The sequence below is a fragment of the Pezoporus wallicus genome, unplaced genomic scaffold, assembly GCF_028554395.1.
Source record: "Pezoporus wallicus isolate ANWC-B61680 ecotype Strahan unplaced genomic scaffold, APGP_CSIRO_Pwel_v1 contig_6484, whole genome shotgun sequence".
Classification (NCBI taxonomy): Eukaryota; Metazoa; Chordata; class Aves; order Psittaciformes; family Psittacidae; genus Pezoporus; species Pezoporus wallicus.
Window position 1 is genome coordinate 1,420,583 of NW_026638903.1, and position 25,979 is coordinate 1,446,561.

Here is a 25,979-nt window from a genome sequence, read left to right on the forward strand (position 1 = left end):
TCAGTCTTCCCCCTGTAGGCAAAAGTCTAGCACTTAACTCAGATTTAAGTGTTTCAAGTGTAAATGGCATAAAATGCACTGAGAGTTTATCACTTGTTTTGGTTCTTGTTTTGTTTGTGTTTTCTGAGGTGAATCATGTTCACATGGAACGTGAGGTGCAGCAAATGTCAAATGTTGGACTGAAATGGAGTATGCTTACTAGAGAGAGCTTGTGCTGGCTTTTCGGACCTCCTGAGAAAGGAGGAAACTGCCTTTGCCAGGATAAAGAGGCAAGATCAGTTGCTACAACTTCTTTCCTCTTTGAGTTCCGTTATTTTCCTTTCCCTGGTGCTGTGTGGCTCAGAAAGGGCTTGTGAGAAGAAAACAATGGAGTAAAACACTCTCCACGCAAGAAAGATGGATAGAATGGAACTGATGTGCTCTGTGAAATCTGCATGTTGTGCCCTTGCCTGGGGTGTGCCATGCCCTTAGTATTATGGGAGACCTAAGCTCACCTGCTAGTAATTTCTAATTTACTGTCCTAATTCATTGATTTGTTATCACTAATTGTACTTCATTTACTTCTGTGTAGTTTCCAGTACCTAAAGGGTTGAAAGGTTGCTGTAATTGGCACCCGCAGCTGCTCTTTCTTTTGACAGGGGATAATTTTGCAGCCTATGCTTTGTGTGACAGCTGCCTAATTGGGCATTCTCCCCTTGTAGCAAGCCTGCCTCCTCCAGCCTCCCTGCTGACAAATGGTGGTGGATTATAGATGAGGACACGCTGACCCGTTCGACCTTGCTGAGACAGCGGGGAGGGGCCTCCTGCTACTTGAGGGAAGCTTTGGGTCATTTAAAGGACAAGGTCATGAGCCAGGTGGGGAAATGACATGATATCACATGACAATAGCCCGGTGACATGGTCAGTATGTCAAGGACAAACTCATCAGTATTGATTAACTGCTTTTTCCTGGTGTCTCTGCAAACCCACTGATACTTCAAAGATACGTTGCTGGTTTGCTCTAGGTAGAGTGCTAAATGTTATTTTGGGGGTTATTTGGGGGAGTATTTGTGCAGTGTTTTCTGCTCAATACAGAATATGTGCAAAAGCAGTGTTGCTAAACACACACCCCCTCTCTCCCCCCATACCCCCCCCCAATAATAACTTATAGGGTTTATCTCAATGATTTTGGTAAAATGTACGTCTGCATGTACAGTAAGGAAAATGCCATGAAGACTGCATGACAGGGCAGAACTTGAGAGGGAAAAAAATCTTTCCTTTTAAATTTCAGTATTTCACTTTTCACTGCTATGTGAAATGAACATGTATGAACCCTTACGAAAACACGTGTATCCACATATATACAGCTGTCTGGAATGTGCAAGAAGTGTTTAAATAAAGCCAACCAAAGAGAAAAGTTAAATATAAGTTGAACATTTAAAGGAAGTCTTACATTAGCTCAAGGGCAATACAGTTAAAATAATGCCTTGTCTGTTTTGAGAACTAATGCAATACCCAGCCATGCCAGGCAATAAAAACCTGTTAAGTGGGTTTTCAAAAATGTGAATACAAGTGACAATATTTTGAGAGCATCTTCATGCTGCATTTCTATGCTAATAAACTTCAAGGTAAATGAGCAGCTTGTTTGACATTTGCTATGTTAGACAATAATAAAATGCTTTCTTCTGGCATAATTAGACTTGATAGATTGATTATGTTAAGAGGTAAAGATAAATATAATCAAAAAGAAAACTGTCTTAGAGGGAGTTATTGCCTTTTTTTTTTAACTTTTAACATTGTCGTTCTTGTTTAGCCAATGCCTAATGGTGTGTCTTGCACAAATACGTGTACCCATGCACTCACACACATGTGCATGCACATACGCACCCACATACAGACACGCGCAGCATGCAGTGAGTTTCTGAAACAGCCTGTGAAGAGGGGTGTTCACCTAGGAGCGCGGTTCCTGTTTCTGTGAGATCTGATTTGTTGTTGGTAGCTGTTGTGTCTGAACCTCGTCACTTCATCAGGATGTAATTTTACTCCCCTGAGGTAAAAAGCAGTCAGTGGTAAAGTGCGATAAATTAGTGTTCTCAAGTAGATGCGCGTACGTGTGCGTGTGTTTAATTCTGACCTTGCTGTGCATGTGTTTAGCTGCTCTTGGTGCCCGAGTCAAGCCTGGTGGAGGTTTAATCCTGTGCCCTTGTACACGTATACTTGATTAGTAGTTGTGGTTCTCTCAGCAGAAGACATTCTGCCCTCCTCCTTGTATTGGTCGGGACCCAGGCACTGGGGAGTCAAGTCAAAGGAGAAAGAAAAGAGATTTTGCATTAGTATTCTGTGAAAGCCTTACTGTCTGCAGAACAAATTGATTGCTACGGTGTACCTGTGCTTGGCACCACTGCTGTGAAAGAAAGGTATGGTTGTAATCTGTTTTATTGTATTACATATTGTGGCACTCCAGGAATGTTTAACATTGGGCTCTTCGATGGCACATGCTAAAAGTCTAAGTAAAGAAAAATGTGAATGAATGAATCAATGAATGAATGAATGAAAAGTATGTGAGGCTGTCATATCGGCAGCTTTGTTTACTACAGTGAACTAAGTAGCCCCTGCTAATGAGACTAAATTTATGTGCCAATGGCAATGTAAGGAGATGATTCACTGAATTTTCTGTATTGTATTCAGTTACTCACTGTCTGTGTCAGTAGTTGCTACATACCTACACAGATAAAATTCTAATTAACATTTTAAGGAGGCTTTGCTTCAGCTTTCAGCAAGATTGTAGATGTGAAATAGATGGATAGAACATGGATGTGTGTGCCTCTTTAAATGAAAATGTGATGGTTTTTCCTAGTTTTTAATCTAGTGCACTGGTTTTACATGGAGGCGGAGGGGGTGAGGGGAAGTATGAAAATATGAAAATCTTAGATGTACTGCTGTGATAAACAGAACAAGAACAAAGCTGAGGAGAAGTCTTGCAGATTTGAGCCTTCAACTCACCATCTCTTTCTCTCCCCCTCTTCCCCCCTCCAGTGTAAATGAGCACGAATATTTTAATGAGAAAGCTAGTGCTCTTCATTTCCTTAACTCAGTTGCAGACTTTGCTCCGTTGGTTCTCTGGTTTTATAGATGCTCAGCTGTGTGTTGATGAGAAGTATGAAGCACTCCATTAATAGAATTCAGGCTGTTTCATAGAGAGCTGTGCTTACTGCTTCGTTCTTGGCATCACTGAAGTTGTGTTGGTGATTATTTGGATATTTGCTTGTGATCACTCCAAAACATCTGAAGTATCTGCTCTTGTTGTTCAGACATTCCTGACTAATTAAGTTTAGGACAGGTGGCAGACTCCTGGGCATTTAAATCTGCATATAAACCTAATCTAATAATGTGATGAGAAAATGAAAATCCATTTTTCCTGTTGTGTTATCACCATGCACAAGCTGCGGAGGTATTTGCAAAATCCTTTCTCTCCTCTTTGTCCTGGCAGGTGATGAGTAAACAAGTTGCTTTAAGGAAATGAGGGACTTGGAAAACACTGTATGTGGAGGAGCAGTCATGGACTATAATAGTTACTTCTGTCATACGGCCTTGCTGACTTAAGATTAACACTTCATAGATGTGCAGTATATTTATATGAGTGTACCCTTGAGCTTACATTTTACACCTTGCAAAGAGTGTGAATACAGTCTTATGCATGCAAGTCGTTGATCTTCAAGATCCTTTGACAGCCAAGAAAATTTCGAAGAACCCTGGATAGGGAAGCTCTGTGATGTGACTGTACTCAAATAATGATGTCTTTAATTTTAACTAAGTAGTCATATCTTACTTATTCAAGGCAAATATTTTGTGAGTGAGGTGTTCTTCTGCCTGGCTTTTCTTTTTTTGTTTTTTGTTTGTTTTTTTCAAGTATAAACACATGTTGTCATGATAAAAGTCAGTAAAAACAGTTGCGCAATTCACACAGCAGATCACAAGATCAAGGGAGTACCATATTTAACAAGATTTGGGAAGTCAACTGCAGTCATACTGCAGAAATGGTTAAATCTTATTACATTCTGTACTGGCCTTTTTTAGATTTTAACTAGTTAGTGACAGGTGGTCGAGCTCTGAAGAAGGTGTTAGATAAATAGAGGGCAGTACTCCATTTCAATGCAATTAACTTTTGTTCATAAATAATTCAACCTGTGACTTTAAATAAATTATTAGAGGAAAAGAAAATGACATGTGATTAAATCCAAGTCCTTGGAAACATTTTACCATTCGAGATTGCTGTGGCTGCTTTGACACTTCTTATAATTCCTCTTTTGAATAAGCCAGTCCTGGGAGTTGTGGGGTTTTTGGTTTGTTTTGTTTTCATCAGTTATTAGTGTCTGAGTAGAGATATGAGGTATACTCTTTACTCTTTAGATCATAGTTAAAAGACGACTGATGAGTGCATGGTTTTGTTACCTCAGTTTTCCTAGTGCCATCAGGTTGAGTAGCATATAATTTTTACCTGTTTTTTGTTTTGGTGGGGGTTTTTTGTTCTTGTTGTTTGGGGTTTTTATGGAAAATGGAAGGATGTTTGCAGAATTAAAACTTTTATTGCCAGCTTGAATGAATGAACATGTAATCCTCAGGTAACACTAAAATCTTCATGAGAATTTTGCAATGCAGCTTGGCCTGGGCTGGAGTGAACGACTATATCTGGGAGAGGGGGAACTTCTCAGGCCCTTCCCACCCAAACCTTCCCCCCCCCCCCCCCCCCCAAAAAAAAAAAAAAAACCAAACCCAAAATAACACAACCAAAAACAAAACCACCAAATAAAATTAATCAGATTCAAAATACATTCTTACGATCCATTGGAGGCAGGCAGTTGATTCCAGCATTGGTTAACTGAGTAACATTGCCTTTTTTCTGGAAATACTGAAGTTTTAAATAAGAGATGGTGCTGGAGTGTATCATCAATTTGGGCAGATGTTAGAGGCAAATTCCAGTTTAGGTGTGTTTTTGAAAGGTACCTGTTCCCTGCTTGAGATTGTGAAATGCCTGTTTGCAATCTCCACCCCTTTTCCTTCTGTTACCATGCTTTACCTTAGTAAGGAAAGAGGAAATGGAGGTGTTGCATAACTTCTCTAAGTAAACAGATTTTCTGTGCAGATAGATACTGAAAGCAGCCTTAACCAGCGCTGCAGCCTCCAGGTTCCTGCTAATGCCAAAGGCAGTTGTGTAATTAGTGGCCTTGTGTACTGAACTGAGACTGCTTTGAAACCTCTGGAGGGAAATATTTTGTCTATTATGTTGGTTAGCTTTCCCTGAAAATTAAAAGTGTTGCTGATACTCCATTGGGGTGGTGGGGGAGGATTTTACAAGGCCTGATAAATAAGCTCTGGCATCTTTTTCCTGACCACCGGACAAAACATCTGCAGCAGCAGAATCAAACTAAATGATTGAAATGGAGCCATCAGTAAAAATTAAATCAGTCTTACTTGAGGGGGTGAGCATGGTAAGATAAGGAAGGGGAAAGCTGCATTTAGAAGATTTTGTGTGGTTTTAAGATGTTTTCACTGTAAAATTGTAGAAAGAATTGGGACCTGGTTTTGGTACTTGGTACAATTTCAGTCATGGTAAATGAACTAAAGTAGACAAGATTATTAATCTTTATCTAATGTATTCTCCTGAAGCCATTTGAAAAACCTGGGGTGTATTAAAAGTTTCAAACAGCTTTTTTTTCTTTGTTTCTACAAACCAAAGATTTTTAGAGAATCAGCATCAACCATAATGGCAGTGACTGTTAGCAGCTACAAAATTTGAGATATTTCCCTTCCTCCCAGATTTACAGTTTTTGTAAAGCCAGTTTTTGTCAGCCACTTGATCTGTTTTCTCTCACTCTGGCAAAGAGTACGTGTGCCAGGTGTCTGCAAGTTCTACAAATTAATAAGTTAGTTATTGAGTTTGGTCAATTTGGAAACTTGCAGCTTCATATGCTGGAATTGGGACAAGAGGAAATGGCCTCAAGCTGTGCCAGGGAGGCTTAGACTGGATATTAGGAAACATTTCTTCACCAAGAGGGTGGTCAGGCATTGGAACAGGCTTCCCAGGAACACTGTGGAAACACCATCCCTGGAAGTGTTCAAAAAACATGTAGATGGGGCCCTTAGTGATGTGGTTTAGGGGGACTTGGCAGTTGTGGTGTAAAGGCTGGTTTTGATCTTAAAGTTCTCTTCTAACCTAGTTGATTCTAGGAATTTGAGTTTGCAGGAACTCATCAGGCAAAATGCTAATGTTGACTGTTAAAGGATGAATATTCCTCTTGTGCTTTTTGGCTTTCTAAATGGGAGGCAAACTTGTTTCTGCAGACTTAGTTCTAGTTACTGGTGAAGCTTGCAGTGTATGCTCAGTCAGGCTTTGCGTAATCCGGGGTTCCAGAGCCTGGGCACCACAAAACATTTTAACACATGTAAAAAAGAAAAAATGCCTCCTGTGTCAATTGATTTGCCCCTGCAGTGTCAGTCACCTTTCCTTCATAGCTCTGCCTCTAGCATGGACTGCTGGAGTCTAGTTTATACACTGGTGTACCTATGGGTGAATGCATGCCTTGTTTTCTAGTCCGTCCAAGCAATCCAATGCTGTGAATGTATTGCAGCTGAATTAGACTAGTAAAAAGCAGGTTTTGCCAGCTTTAGAAAGCAAATAAATAAAAATGGACCTGTTTGGGAAGGAAGCGCTTAGATACGTGTATACACGTTTATGCATGCTTCAGTGAGAGATCCTTGGTTTAGGATAAAAAGGACTGTGCTGTTCTTGGTTAGGAAAGAGAGTGAAAGTGGGCAGTGGATCATAAGCGCCACTCCTGCAAAACTCTTTGCTGCTGCTGCTGCTGTGCAGTGATCCTTCCAGCTCCAATGAACAAAATAGTACTTGCCCAGCTCATTAGGACTGTTTCAGCAGGTCAGATCTCTTGAGAAGTAGGAGAAGTTTGTGGAATTATGGTTTTGATCCTAATGCCATCATTCATCTTTTCAGTTCAATACTGACACAGTTGTTTTCTCAGACAGAATATCATTTCAGTAGGTATAGTGGAAAACCTATGCTGGCTATAGTTGACTGACACATATCTCCCCTAAAGATAATGGCAGTGCTGATATTTTTTCTTACCTTGGAAGACAAAACCATTTACTGTGGTGTGCAAGTCCTTTTCCTTTAGTAAGCCCCATTGTTTCCTCAAGTTCAGTGTGCTCGGTTCTTTTTTTTGTTTCACCAGTGGCGGGCAGGAGGGATGAGACACCACCCACAAATGGTAAAGAGAGAATATCTTGTTATTAAAGGGCTAAATGAGATTTAGAAAATCTTTCTTTCTTTGCTATGGGTGTAGACTTCATGTAACTGTGGGTGAGTTGCTTAATCTTCCTTGTATACACTGTTCCTCATGTGTAAAGTGGGAATATTTCAAAGGACTGCTGTGATATGTTCATTGATGTTTGTAAAGTGTGCTGTTTTGTCCGTATATCAAGTAACTTTTTTCTTTCAGTTTTGACAGTGCCCAGTAGCTTTCAACATGGTTTAGACCCACACAGTGCATATAATGAGAGGTCCTGGTGAACAATAGAGGAGTAAAATTACTATGATCAGTCTGTAAAGAGCAGCAGCCATCTAACATCAGATTCTTAGATGTCAGATTGAAATAGGTCTTTGGTAACTGAAATGCCTCTTATTGTCATTAATTTGTTTGTGAGTGAGGATTTTTATGACCTCGGTTTATGTGTAAGTAACATGGAAATGAATTCTGCAGTTAATTCAAGTCCAAAATAGTTTGGGATTTTCTTTTCCAGATTCATGTAGTGGATGGATAGTCTATGAAAATCCGTTCTGTGGTTAGTAATGTTGCATACTATCTGCAGCTTGGCAGTGGACTACATCAAGGGTTATTTTTTTAATTATAGAGTTTTGAAATGATGGTTGTATATTGCCTCAAAGAAAGGAAGGATGCTTGGTCAACTTCAGACACTTCTCAGCTTTTCTATCTGTGACTATCATTTTAACAAAGAAAATAATTTCATGGAAGGGTAGTTCAGATGCATGTTCTGTGTAATTTGCAAGTGTGGGCTCTTGCATGTAGTTACAGCTGACAGTACAGTCAACGGAGGGAAAAGTCTCTTATCAACAGTACCCTGCTCCTGAGAGCATTTCTTCTGTTCTCTATGATTTATGAGATCATGACGTGAAAGGTTTTTTGTGGCATTCAGCTGGTCATGATGGAGTGCAAACCAATTTGAAATTTAAAATGGCTGGATGAACTTTACTATGCAAAAATTAAACTTGTAATCAAATTTGCCAGTCAAACAAAGAGAAATGTTTAATTTAAACAAGAGAGGTTTTCGTGTCAGTACCTAGTGCAGGAAAGGTTTTGCTGACATATCCCAGTCAAATAGTCTGGGGTTTTTGGATATGCAATAGGAAAACTGTCATAAATACTACTGCCTTTCTCATGATCGGTATCTGTGTGGAACGTGGATCATGCTTGCTCTTGGAAAATACCCACGTATATTAAACTAAGGCAATTAAAGGTAAGCACAAAAATTCCTGGAAAACTTGAGAAGGATACTTCCAGTAACATCTTATGTTCAGATGGATTAGCAAAAGGGAAGCTGTTGTTATTCCATGTTCTTTAGAGTCATTTGTGTCTTACCAGGCAGCTGACAAAAATAATTTACATTCAGTGCACACCTTGCTTCTCATATGTAGAAGTTAATTACAAGAATAGTTTAGTCTATTAATTTTCATTCTGGAATCTTACTCCCTATCCCCCTATGTAAGTGGAGCTTTCGGTCTGATTTTTCTCTTTACCGCCCCACCACCACGTTCTCAACAATAGATTACAGTCAAGATGTTTCAGATCTTGCAGTCCTCCCGTTTGTTCCCCTGGTCAAGATCCCAATAAAAATAATCTAAACTCCTGAAGACTTTTACTTCCTGTCCGTATGCATAGTAACATGATGTTTATTGCAGTGCAGTGGAAATGCTTCCTACAATGGTAGAGAAAAACAGCTCGTGTTTTAGGAACCATGCTACCTAAATTTCATCTCTGGCTTTATATCTTAATGAAGCAGGTTGCCTATGTCCTTTCACAGTCTGCACTGTCCTACATCATCTTGTTTCTGCTGCTCTTTTACATGGGGACTTTATGCTTCTGAGACAGTGTCCCAGGCAGCTTGAATAGCCTCACTGTCTTCACCTGCCATTGATGCTTTTCTACCTTATACCTACCTTTCCCCCTACAGCTCCTCCTTTCCAGTTAGTTATCCCTGTATCTTGTTTTAGCTCGCAAGCACTTTTGGGTCATAGTGTAAAATGTACGGGAATATAAAATGTTTTACAATAGTAATTATGCTGGTGTGTTTCCCAGCAAATGTCAAGCACAGACAGACTTGATCTCGTAAACCTGGCAGCATATAGAGAAGGTGAGTGGAATTTGCATCACAGTAGCTTGTTCTCAGTAAGCCAAACAGTTCACCTTCAGAAGTGCTACAGGCAAGCTTTGGGTTATGTGATTTAATAGAGAAGATACCAAAGGGACTTCAGAAGGAAGGGTTAAGTTTTATGTGCAATAAAACTGAAATCAGAGGTAGACCTAGTGAATCAAATCCCTCTGATCTGAGGAATAGAAGGAGAAATTATATTCCAAGAGGTGGAGAATTTACAGAGTTAAGTCTGCTGTTTGGGCTCAGAAGGTAATTTCATTAAGGTGACTGAGATACAAAAGTCCTCCTTTGTGTCATTGAATGAGATCTTATGTTTAGCTGGTACCTGAGGCAGGTACTCTCTCTGCCTTCATCTTCCTCCTCAAAAGTTTACTTGTTCGTGTTGTGTTTGGTACCATTTGCTGTCATGATTAAAAAAAATAAAAAAAAAACATCTCTCTGAGAAGGCTTTTTCCTAGGAGCAGTATCTCCTTTCCTTCTCTGGTCATTCTTCCATCTGTGCTCTCTGAAGGGATAGCAGATTGTGTTGGGCTAAGGATATTGTCCTTGTACCAGCCAGGGAAGGGAAGGTGCTTTCACTACGTTTTTAATAGCAGCAGCTCAAGATAAGGGTAGCCCTTGGATACTGGTTTTTCTTCTTTCTACATTATATTTTAGCCCTCCTGTACCCATTTCCCCATATTATTAATCTTTGTGTTCTGTTGATCTTTTAGCATGTATCACTCTTTCTTTCCTCTCCAATCATATGTAGTAAAAGAAAGGTTTTGGGTGAATCTGTATTATTACAGCAGCATGTATTGTTGCACTGCAAAAACAATAAAGGTGTTTTTTCTTCTGTAAGAGAAGGGAAAACAGGCTTATTCTGGAGGCCAGTATTGCTCTAGGGCTTCATTTAATTGTTGCCCAGCTGAATTCGTATAATGTATGTACTCAGCATCTCGCAGGTGCAGTGTATTTGTTTTAAACTTCATACAGCCTGATGAGGGAAAGGGAACAAATAGTGTGGTGTGAATCTGTGAGGAAAGGCAAGCAGCATACATCATTTGTGTTTTGGCTTGTGGTTTTGCAGGAAGTATTTTGGGTGGATTTGGATTCATTTTTGCTACAGTGATTTACTGTTGGAGCAGAGGAAGAAATAGCCTCCAGAGTGTTGATGATCTTTGCCTGGGGGGAGCAGTGCAGAAGCATAATGGAATTTCCTGTGAGAGGTGCCTGAGTATTACAGTAAACATGAGTGTTTGTGGAAACAAAAGAGTAAGGAAGAAGGACACAGTAAGTGGTTAGGCTGTATGGATAGAAGTAAAGTTATTAATGTCTGTAGAACTTTGATGAGAAATTTTAGATTCAACCTAGAGCAATAGAAAAACAATTGAAAACTTGAAGTAAAGGGTTATATGGTCAGAGTGCCTTGAGGGGAAAGGATTACACTAACAGCTGTGTTTTGTGTAGTGTGGAAGGATTGTTGATGTCCGTAATGTTACAGAAGTGTGGTTGTAGAAGTAGGGAGCTGAGAGAAGACTAGAGTAACTTCAGGATAATAGTGGGAGAAGATGAGTAAGATTTTTAGAGGAGGAGGATGCAGTGTCAAAGGTGTGTGCTGTTTGCTTGGTTGTCGTTTGTTTTTCTTTTTTGGAGTCATTGTGGTTAATGGATAGTCGGGAGTGTCAGCATAAAGGTAATCTCCTGATAACAACTTTTTCTGACAAAGTGGATAGCATTAACAAGGTGAGGAGACTTATCTCTCTCCTGGCAGGTTACCTTTACCAGCTTGCTCAGCTCAGTTTTTTGCTGGTCAAGCTCTGGTAGTGTCACAAACTGACCACGGATATAACCAACTTCAGGCAAAAACTATTTTAGTCTGTTGATACCTTGTTAAGAAGCAAGATGTACTCCCTGTCATGAGCTGATACTCAATTAACAGAATGACATTCCTGTTACAGTAGAAATAAAATTTGTTTTCGTCATAAGTTTCTGCATCCTGATATGAATGTATTTATTTTTGGCAGGGTGGAGTGAAAAGCAGATTCACAAAGAACCAGCACTGACAATTGAAAGGTACGAATCTCTGCCCCTGAACTTGAGTTTACTAACCTGTATTTTTTTCTCACCCCAGGTGTGGAGTGGTAACTTTATCTAATTCACACTAGCTTTGACTGTATCCCCCTTAAAAATTCTGAGTCTATTTCACATCCCCAGATAGTCTTTGATCTCCTTTTCCTGAGGTTGCTAACTGCCAAGATAACAATCTGCTGAAAGTTTCCAGGGAAGCCATAGATGTGATTACCTGCCCACCAAAACTTTTCTCAGCAAATGGATTTTAAATTATATGCTTTTAGAGCAAGAAGTCTCTTTGAGAAGAGTGGGGTTTTAGTTGTTTGGTTTCAGTTGGGTTGGGTTTTCCCCCCTCCTCTGTTCTTCCTTTGTTGCCTGTTTGATTTGAACCTCCCTTGGCCAGTATGATTTGCTTCTGCATTAATTTGGTATTTGTGAATCTGCTTGTGGTTCTGTAAGATGCTGCAGGTACACATCAGCCTGAACTGCTGTGGAATGAAATCACATCAATGTAGTCTTCGGTGAAGTTCTTTTGGTATTGCTCACTGATGGAATTTAGCAACAAGGGTTGAACGAAAATGTTCTTTCCTAGTGTTATGGCAGGATTCTTGTAAGGCTAATAGAAGAAGCAAAAGTACAATTTAGTGAGATTACAGGCAGTCAATGAAATTTATCTTCAGGTCATCAACAATACCTTACTATATATTGATTCAATATATAGAAAATGTGAGTTACTTATTGATGGTATATTGAGCTGGGAAATTGCTCTTCTGCATACATCAAGCAAAGATGGCTACATATACAAAGGACAGGAGCTGTGACCTGTCAGCCATGCTCAAATCTCTACCATGAAGCTGGAAATAATACCTAGCCTGATCAGCTGAATCAATAGGGTTGTAGCTATGGAAAATAACTATTATACATGATACTACGTGATACATAATTTAAGGTATTTTCATGGATTTTCACAGGTTCATTTGCTAGATTCATGAACCTTTTGTTTTATGGTAATTTCCCCCCCCCCCAGTTTATCAGTAGACATTAAGGGAACAGATTAAAACTGTAATTGCAACTTTGAAATATTTCTGTAGGTGTCATGTCGCATCTGTCCTGTCCGTGCCTCCTTTCCCCCAAAGCTAAGGCAAGATTTACAGAGGCAGATTCACCACCTACCTCACACTGCTTTTCATTGTTACCACCAGCCAATTTTGCTAGATGAAGAATCAGAATCTGTACCAGACTTCAAGCATGTGGGAAACCAGATCACCAGCTATAGTTGGTGTGTGTTGAGCAATTTGAGGATTGGGAAAGCTGAGTTAACTGATTTCACACCTCTTGTTTGAAAAAGGAAATCCTATGCTGTGTCCTGAATAATAGAAGAATATTCAAATTTTGAATGTGAACCAGTTTGCTTGTAATAGTCATGATGCTTAAACTGGTAATGTATTGCTGGTTTTCAGTATAGTAGATGTACATCTATCATGTGCCCAATTCTGCAACCTTAATATATATTGCATCAATTAGATGCCTGTCTCATGCACAAACCTGAGCATATGCAAAATAACGTGTCATTATTTTGTTATCCTGTTAAAATCCACAGACCTACTTATTAGGGAAAATAAGTAAAAAGTAAAAGTTCAAGGACTTACTACTAAATTATTCATTGATATGATATTTTAACATTTTTAAAAACTTGATTTGGGATTTCACATATGTAAGTATAGCCACAGACAATGTAATTTATTTTCCTTTAATGTACCTTTACAGGATTGGGCATTGGAAGCCATCCAGTGCTTCAAGATAGTCCATTGTTGTGGACTGCTTGACTACTAAATTGACCAGAAGTACTCTCTTTGTGCTAGCTGTCATACTCATTTTTGTTGCTATATTGGCTAGTCATTTATTGCAGTTTGTTATTAGCACCCCTTAAAAGACAGCACACTTGAAATGGTTTACCTTAGTATCTCTGTGCAGAAAGCCGTTTAAGAGGCAGAGACATAGAGAAATGGAATGGAATAGAATTGGGCCCAAAACTGCCACTGGCTGCTGGTAGCACCTGCGTCATCCCTGCTGCTTGAAAAGTGGGGGATTTGATTAAAAATTCAGAACTAGCAGAAGCCTCCTGCTCTTGCAGGTTATATGTATAAAGGGTGTCAGCATGTATTTAATAGGAAAAAAGAAATGGAGGGGGGGAAGGGGGGAGGAACCAAAACAAAAACATTACCAAAAAAAAAAAAACCAAAACCCCCCAAAAAGACCAAACCCAACCACCATCCACCTAACTGATGCTGACTTTTTTTATTAAAGGGTTGGTTATACTGATTAAAGTGTTTTTCATTGTATAAGCATGAGAGAAGACTTAAAATGATAGTGAATGAACAGTTATTCTCTGTAATATAGTTCAATTAACATAGAAGCTTTTTTACCTATTCCAATTTTCATGCATTAGTAAACTTAAATAAGCTATGTTACTCCAAGTGTACTTGCTTTAGAGTCTGAAGTATTGGATAGCTGTACTGCTAATAAGCGATTGTGTTTCCTAGAATGTTTTTGGTTGTGAAATACATATTCACATTTTCATACGTGTTTGGTTCTCAGAGTCCATTACGGATTTTTTTGTGGATGTTGAATGAAATTTTTTTTGTTTGTTTTTTTTTTTGGGGGGGGGATTTCTGTGTTTTTTTTTTTAATCTTGGGTTGTTTTTTTTAATCTTGAATCATAATCATTGCCTGATTTAATTTTTCTTTTCTTTTTTTTTTTTTTTTCGTTCCTAACACTTCAGTGCAGCGAAAAGCTTTATCAGCCTTTCACAAAATGGGAAGGATAGAAATTCTGCTTGAAGGAAAACAAGGCAAAACAACAACAACAAAGCAAAACAACAGCCCAACAACAAACCCAAACCTCCCGTTTTCTCCCATTTTGCTGAAAGGTTTTAGAAAAGGAGGGGCTAAGGAAGAGTAGAATTCTATTGCTCCAAGGTCTACAAGTTAATTCAGTGTGATCCTAAAGCAGTAACTGTTTTAAGACCTGATGAATCACTATCAGAGCTAAAAACACCTACACTGTTGCACTGAGAAGCTTGTATCCCAGACTTCAGGATGATTTGTATCTGATTCTAGTAGATCAGGCAATACTATAGCATAGAAAGGTGACAATCTAATTCTTATGAAGTATGTATTCAAAAAAACCAGCCTTTCAGAAAGAGTGCTGCAGATCTAACACCCATAGGAGAATTAAATGGAGAAAAATCAGTTGAAGCACAAATGTTGAAGCACAGCTGAGACAAGATGCAGGAGGGTGTGTGATGGTATGAAGGTTTTACTGGCAATGTCTGAGATGCCTGCATGTAAGTGAGTTGTGCAGGTCACCCCAGATGGGCTCCAGTAAAAGCTTTAATGCAAACTTGAATGCTCCTATTTATAGACATGGCTCTTTGTCTAAGTATAAACTGCTCCCAGTCATGTCTAGACTAACATCAGAGCCGTGCTGGTACTGAAAGTAGAGGTTCAGAAGTAAGAGTACAAGGCGTGCTATTCTGTATGTTACTGTTTATTGCAGTGATCATCTAAACTTTGTGGGAGCAGTAAATCTTTGAATGTGATATGACATTATGTCACCCCAAGGCACCTTTTCTTCCTCTTGTTAAGCATAGGAAGGTATGTCTGGTGGATGTGACCCATAAGCTAAATACTCTTCAGCATGTGTTTAAAGCTTTGAGAATGTATCTATCAGTGGGTGGATGGATAGATGGATGGATAGATCAGTGAATGACTTTCATTGCTAACTATTTTCAGCAACTGAGTTTTAATGAGTCTTTCAACTGTTGCTGCTGTGTTTAATCTGCTCACTTACTCAGTGTTCAGCATTAAAGAAGCTTTCTAGAAGGTAAATGTTGTCCTTATTACAGAAGAGCTTAGTTTGATTGTGTTGAGCGCAGACCTTGTGTTAAGAGTTCTTTTGGTTTTTTTTAATTGAGAAATATATGCTGTGCACACAGTTGATTAGGATGAATAAGCAATTGCTGTGCTTGGAAATGCACATCCAAATACACAGTTGCTATGTTAAGATAAGTAACTTGGACTGCATGAAGTTATAAACTCTGGTCCTGATTCTGTAGTGGTGGTCTTACTGTCATGTCCTATATTTGTGAGTTTCCCTTTTGGACTTTTGATTTCATATGTATCATCACATAGCTGAACAGAGTGAAAAGCATGACAAAAAGTGTCCACTGCTCCCTTTTCATTTAACATATGGGTTCTTCTTTAATTTACTTGGTATACTGCCTAACATACCTTGTCAAAATAAATAAGTATCAGGGCAGCTGCTCTTAAAGGTGGGGAATACTTTAAACATGTAATGTACCAATGTGAAGAAAATGTAGTGTAGCGATATTTCTGGTAAGCATACTGAAAAAAAATATATCTAGGAGCTTTGTTCAAATGCCAGCTCTTACATCAGGCCTCTTTGTAATCTTTCTTGCTGATCTGTGACCTTGACCTTGTGTTTGTGTTTGTATGTCAAGTCTATTTTAGGAATGGACAAACTAAGTTCAGTTTAATAGGATTTATACTCCAGCTTCACAAGATGCCTCAGTAAAATAGAAAAATTAAAATACTGAAATCAATTATTTTATTTCCAGTTATCTTTTCAGATCTTGATTTTCAGATCTTGAATATATTGACCACTTATTTGTTTTTAATTCTGTTGAGAAGATGCTTCTTAAAAAGGCATCTTTATCTCACCAATGAACTCTTCTAAATTCAGCACAGACATTCTGCCTGGAGGTGGGGTTTCCTCTGTAAGAATCTCACTGGTAGCAGTGTTTTCATTTGGCATAAGTCTGGGCTTGGTACTGAAAGTAATCCCTGCTTTTTGTCCTTCCTCGTGCCATTCTTGTAGTCACACGTAAAATGACTGAAACAACCTCTCAAGCAGTACCTTTGGGGTTCTGATGGTGATGAGGTCCTTGGTCTGACTTGCCTTGAAGGAGCTTCCTATGGGGATGCTTGTGTCACTACTGGGAAGGTGGCAGGCATTAGAGGCTGCAGATCCATAGATCAAGGCAAGGCTCCAACTTGTGACAGTGGCTTAACAGTTGGATCAGACATGTAACCATGTTTTGTATACCTTTGAATGTGCAGCTTGTGAACTAGTTTATTTTATTATTTTATTTATTATTTATTTTATTGATTACTAGGATTGTTCTTCATGGTGATTTGAGATGGTATTCATTTCTAGAGATCAAGGTGGAGCTTGCTAGCAGCCAGGTAGGATCTGATATGCTGGTGCTACTTGCATTCACCAGAGCTCTTGAGCACAGGCTTAATTTTAGACCTATGCTATCATGGCAGTGAAGTTGGTTGGTGTAATTGATGTTTGGGCATATGGCTTTATAAAGGCTTAGTGAGCTGCTTGGTTTGATGGGCACTGTCACAGAATCATAGAATGTTTAGGTCAGAAGGGGCCTTAAAGATCATCTGTTTCTAACCCCCCTACCGTCTAGGACACCTCTCCCTAGACCATATTATTCAAAGCCCCATCCTGGCCTTGAACACTTCGAGGGATGGGGCAGCCGCTATGAAAGATGGCCAAAATTAGTACGTATGTGTAAGTATGGAGAAATAGATTTATTTTTAATAGGTCTTTCATTTTGGGGGCAATGTTATCATATGTAGGAAATCACACATTTTCTTCAGAAATCAATTACACATCTGTAGTTTTTTGTTTTACACATTTTTTAAATAGGTGTGATCACCTGTTTCAATTTTCTTGACATTAATAGAACAGGTGGTAACAATAATTAGCTTTTCTTGCTATTTTGCACTTATTTCCTTCATGTTGCACTTATAAATGTAAGACATATTAGTAAAAGCTCTTTTCCACAACTTTGATGGCATGTTATTTTTCCTCTTGGAGTGCTTGCCGTTTTTATCAACATAAAATTTGAGAAATTACCTCAAAGTGTGTGTTGTTGTATTGAAGAGTAGTTAAACACCTCCCCTTGCCAGCCATCCTCTGTTCTTACCATGGCTTTGTGACAGTGAATAAAGTTATTATCAGTTTTGAGCTAAGTCTGTATTTTACTTGTTCTGATTTGATTCATGGCCAAGATTGAGCTGCAATTCAATTTCCAATGTCTGTATATTATTAACTAACTGATCGTCTCTATATACATCTATATGATTCAAAAGGCTTTTAGCATTTTACTTAGGGTTTTATGTTATGCATGCTTTCAGATTAACTCTGGCGTAGTGGTAAGATGAGGGCTTTCTGTGACATTCTTTAGATGTTGTTAGCGTTTTCACCCCAGGTTTTGCTAAAATAGGTTCTTATGTTGTATCTTTAATTCCACTTGGGCTTATTGCTATTTTGGAGAGGAAAAAAAATTATTTTTTTAATTGCAATTGAACTATTAGAGACCTTCTTGTAATGCAGGTTTTTCTTTTCCCCACTTAACTGAAATTGTGAGCCTTTTCTGTGTCTGCAGCCTTTAGAAACATCATGTGCATAAGCGGAAATCTCTCCTTATAATAGAAACTACATTGTCCTTCCCACTAAGAAAAAGCAAGAGCCCCCCCAAAAAAGAGGGGGACCCCCCAAAAAAAAAAAACAAAAAAAAAACAACCCACAAGAAAACCCAAAAGACAACCCCAAAACCACAAACCAAAAAAAACAAATCATCTGGGTCTTTAGCATGGATTTATGGGGTATTACATATAATTGAATAGATCTTGCTATGGAATGACTGTGTATTTGTGCTTGGTTAGCTGAAAACTGTTCTGAGGGAAAGTCTAGAAAGTGCCTCTCATTTATAACTAACCGTGAAACACTTGGTCCCAAGTGGAACACAACTACTACTGTCAATAGAAGCTGTGCACTGCTTTTCAGTGCTTTGCAGTTTGGTCTCTGTGAAACCAGTTCTTTCTTAAAACAACATAAAATGACCTACAATATGACAAGTCATCTAACACGTACAGTTATTCCAACAAATCCAAGAAAATGCACAGTTTCATTGCAGTGCTGTCAATAAATGCCTGTATGTTTAGATCCTTTCAGCAAGCAGAAGGTCAGAGCTGTGTGGAAATGCATTATCTGCATGCATTGATCATAACTCAAAAGCATGATAGTCCAGAAAGAGGACATTGATTTCTTCACTGTGTATTAATCAAATGTCATTCTTGCGGAGTTGGTGTAGAGTTAAATGCATAATTGGTGATTTGTTTTCATATCTGTTGAAGGGAATGTGAATCTGGTTGTTAGTTTCCTTTTAGTTGCTTATTTATGCAGCTGGCTCACAAAGATGGGAAAGGTGCATCTTTCGACCATTCTGGTATACCTACCAGTATATTATCCGCCTCTCTATCCTGAAAACAGGTCTTGGTATATATTTTCATGCCTATTTGTTTTTATTTCTTGAATAAGAAGACTCAATTCACCAAAAGCCTTTCTGCTCACTGTACTTACGAGCTTTGATCAGCACACTACCTAAGCTGAGATTTAGTGATAGGTGCTATTTCTGGATTCCTGTCCTTACTGAGGATGGGGTGGGATCTAACTTTTCTGCCCTATCATTTTGTTTCTGCCGTTTTTGTCTTCAGTAGCAGAAGATCATTGAGCAGTGACTTATGGGGCAGGTTTAGACGTCAAATACCCCATTCCTTCACAGGTGGCATGGCATTTCTAGGTTGAATGTAATACGGAAAAGAATAGACAACTGGCAAAGAGTTGGCAGAGAGTGTTTCTAAGTTCATGTCTGAATGTTAGCAGATACTGATCAAGAAATGAAATCAAATATGCCCTTTACTATACCATTACAGAACAAAATAGAGAGATTTCTGCAGTAGTATTTATAGGACCAAGTATACATACATTCCTCTGTGCTAAAGAATTGACTGAAATTTTTGTGAACTGTTCAGTTAGAGAGCGAAATTGTAAGTTATATGGATGGAGTGGGTTGGGTTTCCCACATCCAAGAGTGATTATTTTTATGATGCTCAATTCTTTTACTTGTTAGAATAACAAATACTAATTTAAGGTAGGCTGACATAAGCTTTTTTTGAAGACTGCCAAAACCAAAAAATGGCCACACCATGTGACTCATCTTTGAATTTAGCTGAATTTAGCAGGAGGTTCTGAAGTGCAGGACAGTCTTGGATTAAGCTGTGTACAGTGCTTGAGTGTACTTGTAAACCTTGAGGGCTGCTACTAAGGCTTTCACAAACTCAGCTTCTCTGGCACTTGTGTCTGTCCCTCATTTCCGGCTCTCCATGTACTTACTTCAGCTGTTTTGGGGGTATGCTTGGTTTTGGGGTGTTGATGGGTGAGGGATTTTATTTTATTGTCCAGATGTTTGTGTTTTTGGGGGGAGGGTTGTTCAGTTTTGGTTTGGGTTTGGGGGGAGGGGGTTTTTGTTTGCTTGTTTGTTCTTTTTAAAATCAATTAATTTCACAGTGTCACAGAATGGTTTGGGTTGGAAGGGTCCTTTAAGATCACCTAGTTCCAAGCCCCCCTGCCATGGGCAGGGGCACCTTCCACTATACCAGGTTGCTCAAAGCCCCATCCAGCCTGGCCTTGAACACTGCCAGCAATGGGTCATCTACAGCTTCTCTGAGCAACTTGTTCCAGTGACACCACCCCCGCAGTAAAGAATTTCTTCCTACTGTCTAATCTAAATCTACCTTCTTTCAGTTTAAAGCCATTCCCCCTTGTCCTATCACCACATGCCCTTGTAAAAAGTCCTTCTCCAGCTTTCTTGTAGCCCCCCTTCAGGCACTGGAAGCTGCTCTAAGGTCTTCTCTGAGCCTTCTATTCTCCAGGCTGAGCAAGCCCAGCTCTCTCAGCCTGTCTTCATAGGAGAGGTGCTACAGCCCTCATCATCTTCATGGCCTCCTCTGCGCTCACTTTAGTAGGTGCACATCCCTCTTGTGTTGGGGGCCCCAGGGCTGGATGCAGTACTGCAGGTGGGGTCTCACGAGACTGGAGAATAGGGACAGAATCCCCTCTCTTGGCCTGTTGGTAACACTCCTTTTGATGCAGCCCAGGATACAATTGGCTTCCTGGGTTGTGAGTACATACTGCTGGCTTGACCAACAACCCTAAGTCCTTCCCCTCAGGGCTGCTTTCAGTCCATTCTCTATCCAGCCTGTATTTGTGCTTGGGATTGCCCTAACCCAGGTGCAGGATCTTGCACTTGGCCTTGTTGAACTTCATGAGCTTTGTGCTGGCCCAGCTCTCAAGCGTATCAAGGTCCCTCTGGATCCTATCCCTTCCCTCCAGTGTCCCCACACAGCTTGGTGTCATCAGCAAACATGCTGAGGGCACACTCAATCCCACTGTTTGTTTCACCGACAAAGATACTGAACAGCACTGGTCCCAGTACTGACCTCTGCAGAACACCACTTGTCACTGGTCTCCACTTGGACTTTGAGCCGTTGACCACACCATTTTGAGTGTGATCATCCAGCCAATTCCTTATCCACCGAGTGGTTCATTTATCAAATCCATGCCTCTCCAGTACAGAGACAAGGATGTTGTGCAAGACAGTGTCAAACACATCGCACAAGTCCAGGTAGATGATACTAGTTGCTCTTCCCTTATCCACCAATACTTTCTTATTTTTCCCTTCCTTCCTGGTAGGCTGGTGAAGTAAGCTTCACGAGCATGAGGCACATGTAACTTAGGCAGAAATGTCTGCCTGTGGCCTTGTGTAAGCTGTGCACTGTTTTCACAAGAAGTACCTGATGTGAGTTGAGTGCCATCACTGGACAAGTCATGGCATACCAGAGCTATGTTGAAATACCCTGCTTCTTGGGGCAGGCTAATCTCCACGGGTTCCCTTACTGCCGGGCTGGGCTTACTCACGGTTGAGCTGTCTTGGCTCTTTCCTGTACGTGCCAGTCTGCAGTGCAGACATAGCTGTTTTTCTGAGTGCCACCGCTCTTTTCTTGCTGTAGTTCATGCTCATGCTGTCCCATCTCAGGGGGGACAGAGCTAGATGGGCATTCCTTTGTGACATGCTTCCTCAACATCGGGTAAAAGCTGCGACGTATCCAGCACTGCTCAGACTTTGGTCTTTTCCCTTGAAAATGCTTTGCCGCTGAGTTTGAGGCATTCTGACTTCTGCATTGCTCCTAGCGTGGGTACAAACGTGCCTTGCTGCCTTCCTGAAAAGCTCTCTGTGCATATATGAAAATCTCTGATATTTCCATACCTTGCTTAAGCAGACAGTGGAAATACTGTGTTCCCCCTCGATACATATTACATATCCTCCCAAAGCTCCTTGTCCCTGTGAGGTGGTATTGTGTGGTCTGGGTGAGTCACAGATTCCTGGACTGTAGAGAATCCCATATGAAATTTGAGGAGCAGAAGGTTACTGAAATGAGGTGTCTGAATCCCCCTTTCCACACCCCAGAAGGAATATGTAGGAACAGCCTCCCCTTCCTTAAGTGCCTCTTGGGCCATGATTAACAACAACAGTAATTAGGATTTACATTTACAGTCTCGTAAAAGCCAATGTCAATGTAAATAGCCTACTGCCAGCGCAGTTGGGGTTTTTTCTTCCCTGCTCAGCTGTTGGTTCACTAACATTTCAGTCCAGTGGTCTGTCAAATTTTACTCTCCCAGGAAGAACTTTTTTATGTCTGCTCTGCTGTTGGTTCTGCATTCCTGTCAATTTTATATAACAGGATTTCTCGGTTATTCTGGGTTTGTCTGTTTTCATAAAACAATAGATTTTGCAGCTCTTTGAGCTGTTGTGTCAGGTGTTATGGAATCAGTTTTCTGCAGTATTTTTCAAAATTCTACCACTCAAGCTGCTAAAATCATCAGATTTTGATTGGGCTGGTTTGTGTCTGTGCCTTTCTACTCGGCCCCGTTTTTTCCCCTAATACTGAAAAAAAACAGCACCCCATTCTGTTGTCTAAAACATCTTTTAAGAACATGAAGACTGTATTTGGCAGTACACAGCTTAGCAAGACAGTAGGGAGAATGCTTTTCTGTTTGGTATACTTGTGCAGAATTTAGCCTGGAAGGTGTGGCTGTTGCTAACCCTGCCCTTATCCAAAGGAGGTATTTTGTAGAGTGAGCAATGCTGCTCGAGAGGCATCAGGACTGTGCCAGCCTGGAGGGAGCATCCCTGCCTGGGATGATGGGGGATGCCGCCTTTGTGGTGGCGTTGGGGCCTTAGAATTCCCTCCAGTAATCTGGCATCAGCAGGGCTCCTGCTGGCTTCAACATGATTCGATATGTGGCCTCTCCTCACCTAGCTATTTAAAAGCAGTAGGCTATCCTTTCTATGTTTAAAATGTCTTTTGGAGTCAGTCAGTAGGGCTAACAAAGGGGTGAATAACATGCCAAGCTTCTGGGAAGGAAGCCTGCTTTTGCTTTCTCGAAGCGATATCCTATGATTGTAGGAGAGGAGCCTGATGGTTTATTTTTTGGTTTTTATCCTTGGGGTCTTTCGGTGGGTTTTGTTGTTTTTTGTTGGTTTTTTTTTTTTCCCCAATTAATTCATTGTAAAAAAGGTTTCTTGATTCCCAAGTTCATCTGAGTGCAGCCATGGAAGAATACACCCTTTTATTGGTGAATTTTGCTATCCACTATCAGATCACTTTTGGTTTCATTGGGTTATTGGTTTTTGTTTGTTTTGTTTGTTTGTTGTGGGTTTGTGTGTGGTTTTGGTGGTGTTGTCTCTTAAACTACATTTGCAAAGGGAACCTTCAAAATGTCTTGACAGCCCGAATCAAAACTGTGAAGACGTCTCAGCTGCCCCATTCATCTCAATAGATTTCTGCTACAAAGTGGGGATTTAGCAAAGCACTTAAATACTTGATTCTGTTAACACACATGCTTAAGTGCCATTGAAGTACCTGCACATTTGTGCAGCTCTGTGGATTGGGTACCCTGGGTTGTTGGATCAGGCCTGTTACAACCTTAGCAGAAAGAGTTAACTGAAGTGCTTCTACCGCCACCCTGAATACATCCTTTCTGCTTGCTAAAATCAAAGTGCAAATTGAGCTTAATAACAAAATAATTCTGAACAGGTAATCTCATTTTCCCCACTCATGTTTAGTTTGCTGCAAGATTCTGTTGCAGTTTTCAGTGCATCTAGGAAATTTTTTGGAGACCATAATTTGATTGTGCTCTGCAGCATTTCACTGCAGGTGGCTGTAAGGATGGAGAACCACTTAAAATCCTGTGTTTTACTTACTGAAGCTATTGAGCAACACACAGCATTTAATGCATTTATCCTCAGTTATGTTTCTGAAGTTTGCATCTATTATTCCACCTGGGAAAACAGAGTATAGAAAAATAAAATCAAAAGTCAGCCTGTCTGCAGCACAGCAAGTAATTGGACCCCTGGATCCCAAGCTGCCACTGTAATCACTGTACTGCATTCCTCAAATCTGTAATAACTAAAATGACTGTCAGAGCCATTGGTTGATGTGGTGGGCTGCAGCCTTTACATTTGGGAATATGTGAATGGGAAGTCAGTCAGTAAGAGACTTTTTCTGGCTCTTCCAGTAGTTTCTAATCATTTAAACACTGAATTTGTTAAATAACTAAAGATTTTAATTTCACAGACCAGTTTGATTTTAGCTCTACAAATTCACATTTTGTCTCATCTCAAAAATGGAACATAAAATTACTAGAGGAGTTTGATAGTCATTAAATAACTCTGAAATGCAGTTAAGCTTTGTGTGTGTATATATATGTGTGTGTGTATATATGTATATATATATATATATATATATATATATATATATACATTTCAAACTATATTAATCATTCCTGAGTTTGGATAGCCTCTCTTTTAATAAGTCTTCATGTAGGCAATCTTCTAGCCATTGCTGATTTCCTAAACAAAAACCTTAATGGCTTCTATAAGGTTTTTTTTATAAGGTCCTGAATTTCAACTACAGAAGACACCCTGACAATAACAAGCTTTATGAGTTATCTCCATTAGACTGTATAACCCTCCTGCTCAAATAATGCTAGTCTAATGTTGTTAATTTACTGTGTCTCTGTTCCATTTAGCAAAGGTATTTAACTAGAAATCTTAGTCTGAGATACTGGAAAAATGTCTTGTGGATGTCATTTTACTAGTTTAAATTGTGAACTGATCTTAAATGGCAGCAGAGCTGAATATCTGTTGGGGTAACTAGGGAGATGCTGTTTGTTCAGAGTCTCCAATTAGGTTTTACACTTGAGGTGTTCATTAATTAAAAGAATCCTCCAAAAAAAAAGTAACATTTTCAGGAGTAAAAAGCCGTTGCCTCAGAGGTTGTTGTGGTTTGACCTGTTAGATGTGTTCATGTGTTCTCAAACATCTCTGTCTTTTGCAGCAATAATACTTTATGGTAAGCAAAGGATACTAGTATCATCATTCTTTTAACATCTTTGTGGTGACTGAGTATATCTAGTTTGCAATCAAAGAAAAACCCCCAACAACTGCAAAAGTAGAATTAATAGTCTGGACATACACAGTGCATTCTAATATTTTCTTATCTCCCCTATTCAACACACAGTTTCTCCTTAGGCACTTTTCAAAAGGCTGCAAGGACTGATTTCCCATGGTATGCTCCACTTGGGGAGTGTCTCCCCTGGTTACAGCATTTGTGCTACAAGTTCTGCAGCTGCTTTAGTTCTGTCTAGGTAAACGTGGCTTAATGAGCTATTGTCAGTGCATGCTCTTGGAGGTTCTGAAAATAGCCTCTGCAAAACAAGTGCTTTATTTATTTGTTAGGATGCAGAAGTCTGGGAGAAGAGAGCTGAAGCAACAGCGAAGAGTGCATATATAGTAGTTACGTGGTCAAGAAAGTATGTTATCTTTATCAATTTAGTTTGTTACAATATTGACAATAAATACAGGTTTTAGGTGTAGAGATTCAGAGGTGTTAGAGGCTGATGTTAGAGGCTAATTGCAGTAAGTTTTCTTCAGCCTTTACTGGGAAATAGGAGATCTATTGATGTATGGCTTCTCCTTTCTCTTCTGAATTATTCTTCACTATTTTTGCCTCCTCAGTTCAGATAATTTCTAGAATAATAATAACAAGAAATACTATTAACATTTCAGTGGGTCCAGGGAAATTCTTTGCTACAGTCTGTATGTTTTCAAACATACAGACTTGGTGTTCAGCTAAACATTAATTTCCAAAGCTGCTTTGGTTTCCACATGACCACTCTTCAAATAGTGGAAGAAACACATACTCGGTTCAAAACTGGCTGGAAGTGCTTAGTTATGAGATTGCCTTCAGACCCTGAAATTTACTACTTGGTTTTCCATCACAAATAAGGTGTAACAAGGATTTGTTCTGTCTGTTTTGGGTTGAAACTCTGCAAAATCCCTCCCAGAGATGCACAAATTTTTGTAGGAAGAGTAATTTTTAATTAGATAAATCCACATTTAAGTGTCAAGTTATATATTTGAAACAACATTGTGTCTTCTACAGGTAATTATGTAAATGATGCTTAGTGTAGACAT

At 39.6% G+C, this 25,979-nt stretch overlaps 1 protein-coding gene across 7 annotated transcripts in view; it reads left to right on the forward strand.

The window, feature by feature from the left end:
- The window catches only part of NRIP1 (nuclear receptor interacting protein 1), a 141,067-nt gene that overhangs the window by 107,775 nt on the left and 7,313 nt on the right, over positions 1–25,979 (forward strand). The window contains exon 2 of one of the 7 annotated variants that reach the window (XM_057412990.1): positions 11,451–11,499. The exons of the other annotated variants lie outside the window; for them this stretch is intronic. The gene's annotated coding sequence lies outside the window, so the exon portion shown is untranslated. The remainder of the gene's footprint in view (positions 1–11,450; positions 11,500–25,979) is intronic. 7 annotated transcript variants of the gene reach the window in all.